The 5,723-nt window shown below is 33.3% G+C and overlaps 1 long non-coding RNA gene across 1 annotated transcript; it reads right to left on the reverse strand.

Moving 5' to 3' along the window:
• Window positions 1-515: 515 nt before the first annotated feature.
• Window positions 516-1,514, reverse strand: LOC127739214 (uncharacterized). Its single transcript, XR_008000316.1, has 2 exons — window positions 1,377-1,514; window positions 516-656 (listed from the first exon to the last, which is right to left on the reverse strand). It is a non-coding gene; the product is annotated as an uncharacterized LOC127739214 (long non-coding RNA).
• Between the last annotated feature and the right edge of the window lie 4,209 nt (window positions 1,515-5,723).

Raw genomic sequence — 5,723 nt, forward strand, 5'->3', positions numbered from 1 at the left:
ACCAATGTCCCATGCTAGTGGTGGTGATCAGCGCCTAAAAATATTTAACATTGTCATTCTTTATGTGCCCGTCTCAAGTCAGGAGCCTGTAATTCAGTGGTTGCTGTTGGTTCATGTCCGTCATATTTGAATTTTCGTAAATTGCTTTGTTATTGTAGACACTTCGTTTTCTCTAGTGAATTGTTATATATTTTCCATGTCGGGGACTTTTGAAGCTGACTGCACGTTATAGGTTTTCTCATTGTTGAAGGTAATTACGGTGCATTCCAATAACTTACATCCACTTCATTGAACTTCATTTGGACTAAAGGAGTTGTCTGATGATCATTAGCAAAAATATATAAAAATCTCCTTAAAGTTTGCTTCAAGTGGCTATTCCTTTAATATATAAAGATGTGTGGTTACTTGTTTTTTTTCTTTCATTGAACTGTTATCCAAACTGAGCGTGTTACACAATGTAGTGAATTTCTGCATTCCTGTCTTAGTTTTAATGTATATAATAATAAAAATGTATATTCAAAGACTTAAATATTTATTTCTCCATGTAAGACAAGCATGACAAATTCAATGAAATTAAAAAAAATACTAAAAAAAGTCATTTTCTCCTGTAGTACTTCTCCCTTCTTTTAATGCGTGATTTCTTTCTGGGGGTATTCCTACAATAAAGAATATATTATAAATAAAAAGAAATAATGTTTGTCAAGTTTATAGCATAGGCAATTCATTAATTTTTAAGACAGTAATCTGAGACTTGAGACTCAGCAGTAATTGACCAATCATGTCAATATGGATCAAAATAGTTAAACTGATAAAGGATGCAGACCAAAGGTGTACGTACTTTTTACATCATGTTTGGGTCAATTATTTAAAAAAAATACGTCTATTTAGGAACTCATGATGTACTGGTATTTCACATGGTGACACATTTTCATTGCATAATATTATTATACTAGCATGTATAGACTGCATATATATTATCAAGGGAACCAAATATAAATCTAAATTTCTTTCACTAACAATACAAATTCACCTATCATACCTCATGTTGTGTGTGTGCAACTTGTCTCGTGTGTTTCTCAGTTCTGCAGCGGGAACTTACTGATACAGAAAAATTGGAATTTCATATAATTACAAATTTTACATCATTACATCGGTTAATTACTAAGGCTTGCACATACATTATCCGGAAAACAGATTGTTCATCTGAATGTAAGTTATGGGTGAGTTGCTCATTGACCCTGTCCCACGGACTGGTAATAACTCGAGGTTACTTTCCGGTTTGGTCGGTAAATTCAAGTCTATAACTGCACTTATTTTATTTAAAGTGCTTATAAACCAACATTTATGAACATGTCAAATCTTATATTCACACTTACCGGAACATAACACTCTTTATAAATCCACATTTGTTAATTATTATTTTCTCTTTCGCTGTCAAAAATGGCGGTCGAATCCTTCTTGTCAATCATTGCGAGTCACGTGCCGAGTCACGTGATCGAAGACTTACAATTAATTACTATTTGACTGGTCAGTACGGGAAGTGACCAATCTCTGTGTTATAGTAGTCTCAGATATAGCAGATCATCTTAATAACTCTAGTCAAATTTTCATCCATTTGTATATCATTCTATTCTACTATTCTAATGATAATGCAGTACAAGTGCATGGTGGACAATCTTCTGTAATAATTCGTTTTTTTAATAGATTGGATTTGAGTAGGCATTTATATTTTCCCGCGTTTGTTGCAAAACGTTCTTGAGATATTCTTCCGCATGCGTTTACACAAATTTTCGGTATTCTTGATTTGTTATTGATATAAATATTTCTCATAACAAAACATTTTCATATCATTTATCTATGTTCTTAAAAATATTTTTCATGAATATTTATTGATGAAATTAATATATAACAAGCGATAACAGGGGCGGATCCAGCCATTTTTAGAAGGGGGGTTCCAACTATATGTCCCCATTCAAATGCATTGATCGTCCATAAAAAGGGGTGTTCAAACCCACGGACCCCCCCCCCTTTGGGATCCGCCACTGGATAAGGAATGTTATTTTGCACTCGATATCCGCGTAATTATACGAAATATGTTCGGTTATCAGTAAAAAAACACAAGTCACGTGGGTAGAAATGTCTGTGGCAACATTATATCGGAATGCCCTCACGGTCAACCCTTGTAAAAATTAAAGAAAACAACACATGAGGGAATCAAATAAACTCCATTCAAAAAGCATTTATTGATAATAATTTAAGCTAAAATATGTAAGGGAATACTGTTCATACATTCCAAATAATAAAATGTCTACTCGAGTTTCTATATATAACTCAAGATTGAACAATTTTCAAATGAAATCTTCCAAGGTTTCTTGAATACATAATTAGATACCATCCTTAGACAGAAAAACCCTTGTCTTGTGTAGTTCAGTTATATGTAAAAATATGGAACGCCATAGCTGCCTTATATGTACTTATTTCTATGTATGCACATACTTGTCTATATATGCACATACTTTTTCTATATATGCACATACTTTTTCTATATATGCATATACTTTTTCTATATATGCACTTGTCTATATATGCACATACTTTATCTATATATGCACATACTTGTCTATATATGCACATACTTGTCTATATATGCACATACTTTTTCTATATATGCTCATACTTTGTCTATATATGCACATACTTTGTCTATATATGCACATACTTTGTCTATATATGTACATACTTTGTCTATATATGCACATACTTTGTCTATATATGCACATACTTTTTCTTTGTAATTTTTCTATATATGCACATTCTTTTTTTTAAATTATTATAACCCCCCCCCCCCACCCCCCCCCCCCCCCACCATTTACTTAATAGATCGCAACTTTTACCTTACATTGTGTTTTGTATTACATGTATTTTATTCAATGTTTCGGGTTTTTTAGGAGATTTTTCAGGGCAACCCTCCTCAGAGCTAGGCCATCCCGTATGTCAACTGAGTTTGTCGATTCCAGATATATTTGTTTAAAACCAGGGGACACCCACTAAGATGCAAATATGTATAGCAAAGTGTCTGTCACCTAGTATGTGTTGCTTAATAAAAAAAGTTGTTGTTTAAGGCAACAACCATTTCTTATCGGGGGGGGGGGGGGGGGGCTGCGATTTTCACTGTGCTCTTAATTTTTTTTCGAAACCTTCCTTCGACAAAATATTTGTTTTCCTATGAGAAGGAAAGCAAAAATTGTTTTCCTATCATGTGTTCAGTATCATGATGTATATTCCGCCTATTAGTTGTCTTCGGTGGAAGAAAACGTTTTGAATTCTAGTTGAAATCCGAAGTTCCGTGTTGAGAGAGAAGCCACGCTCTTCGAACGATAAATAACCCTATCAACAACTCTTCGGAGGGGTCCGTAGGTGGCCTGTTGATAGGCAAAATTACAGTCCCTACCTGCTCCATTTCAAGTGGCAATCTTAATTTCTCCTCATTTTTTATATTAAACATGTTTTAGTTAAAACTTGAGGCTCCAAGGAGCCTGTGCCGCTCACCTGATATTTTTGTTCACAATTGAGGCATGAAACAATGCAACAATCATACTTTTTTAAATGAATCTGTGTGGATCAAAATTTAATCTTTCGTTTGATTTAACTGCTTTCAACCCATTTATCATTTTAAGTTTTCAATGTTAAAACACACATTACAAGTATGCCGTGCTGCTGTTTCATGAACATACATTATTTTTTATATATTTTTAGTAAATTATTACTGGTAAAGGATCATCAAATAGTTATCAAAAGTACCAGGCTTATAAATTGATACGCCAGAAGCGCGTTTCGTCTACATAAGACTCATCAGTGACGCTCAGATCAAAATAGTTAGAAAGCCAAAACAAGTAAAAAGTTGAAGAGCATTCAGGAACCAAAATTCCTACAAAAAAATGTGCCAAATACGGCTAAGGTAATCTATGCCTGGGATAAGAAAATCCTTAGTATTTCGAATAATCATACTTTTGCAAACAGTAAATTTATAAAAATGACAATATAATTGATATTCATGTCAACACCGAAGTGCTGACTACTGGGCTGGTGATACCCCTGGGGACGAAACGTCCACAAGCAGTGGCATCGACCCAGTGGTGTAAATATTTATCAAAGGTACCAGGTTTATAAGAAACTTTACTTAATTTTGCCTTGTTTATTATAAGTTTTTCAATTGTTTGTCACAGCAAAGTTACTGATTATTATGGAGACTGACAACAGAATTGTGTCAATCTTTTTCTATATTTTTTTCCTGGACCCAAGAGCCCAAGATTAGCATCTTTTAAGAGTGGTGACTTGACCTCTAATTAAGATTTAAAATTCATAGGTATTACTTTAATCGAACAAGAAGAGAGCCACAGAGATCTACTAGTAGTAGTTCTAACAAGCGTGATTTCGGCCATGTTTGATTTATTTGGAGATCTTGTTCATCTGATGATTATTGCTTATTAAAATTTTTAAATATCTGTAATTGTTTTCAAAATGATATGCAAACATGAAAAAAATAATTAAAATTTGTCATTTAAGGGCAATAACTCCTGTAAGAAGTCATCTGACTGTTTTGACGATTTTGGTCATGTTGACTTATTTGTAGATCTTACCCTCATGTACATTATTGATGTTTACAGTTTATCTCTATCTATGATAATATTGAAGATAATAACCAAAAACTGCAAAGTTTTCTAAAAATTACCAATTCAAGGGTAGCAAGCCAACACCAGGTTGTCTGATTTGTCTGACAATTTCAGGGAAGATAGAACTTGACCTGAAAAACTATTTTACCCATTGACAGATTTGATCTAAATGCTATGGTTTCAGAGATAAAAGCCAAAATCTACATTTTACCCCTATGTTCCATTTTTAGCCATGGCGTGCATCTTGGTTGGCGGGCCGGGTCATCGGACACAATTTTAAACTTGATACCCCAATTATGATTGTGACCAAGTTTGGTTAAATTTGGCCCAGTACTTTCAGAGAAGAAGATTTTTGTTTAAAGTTAACGAATATCGACGACGGACGACGGACGCCAAGTGATGAGAAAAGCTTTCTTGTCCCATTGGGCCTGGTGAGCTAAAAATTAACAGAGCAGTTTTTATTACCATATCTTGTACAAATGTAATTAATGAAAAAAAAGGTCATAGAAAATGAATTAAATTGACCCATTTGAATATATGGAAGTTGAAAACTATACTACAAATGTAAATTGAAAGAAAACTTTGAACAGCAAAATTGACCTAGAAAATGAGTAAATAAAAATAAGCAAGAATTTCCCATATCAAATTTAAAGTAAAAATAATCTTTATATTGTTTTTGTGTACATGTGCAATTTTAAATGACTCTCTGTCACTACTACTTGCAAAATATCACAAGAATTTAATCTTAAAAACCTCCACATTTAAAGCCATCTAATATGTTTTAAATGAAGCGTGTTGTCAACGTATATTTGTTCCGCCTAACAGAAGTTCCACTGGAAACTTTGTTATAAACAATGTCATAATATCTATTCCTGTTGGAACAAATATTCTATACCATTTATTCCGTTAGGAACATATACTGTAATATTTATTCCCGTGGAAATAATATTCCAGAATATATTTTCCTTTTGGAACTTTTATTATGAAGGAACTTCTATTCCGGGACAGTGTCATGTTAACCCTATAAATAAATCGATAATCCCAGGTAAG

This window comes from Mytilus californianus, unplaced genomic scaffold, assembly GCF_021869535.1.
Source record: "Mytilus californianus isolate M0D057914Y unplaced genomic scaffold, xbMytCali1.0.p SCAF_4, whole genome shotgun sequence".
In the NCBI taxonomy this organism is placed as follows: domain Eukaryota; kingdom Metazoa; phylum Mollusca; class Bivalvia; order Mytilida; family Mytilidae; genus Mytilus; species Mytilus californianus.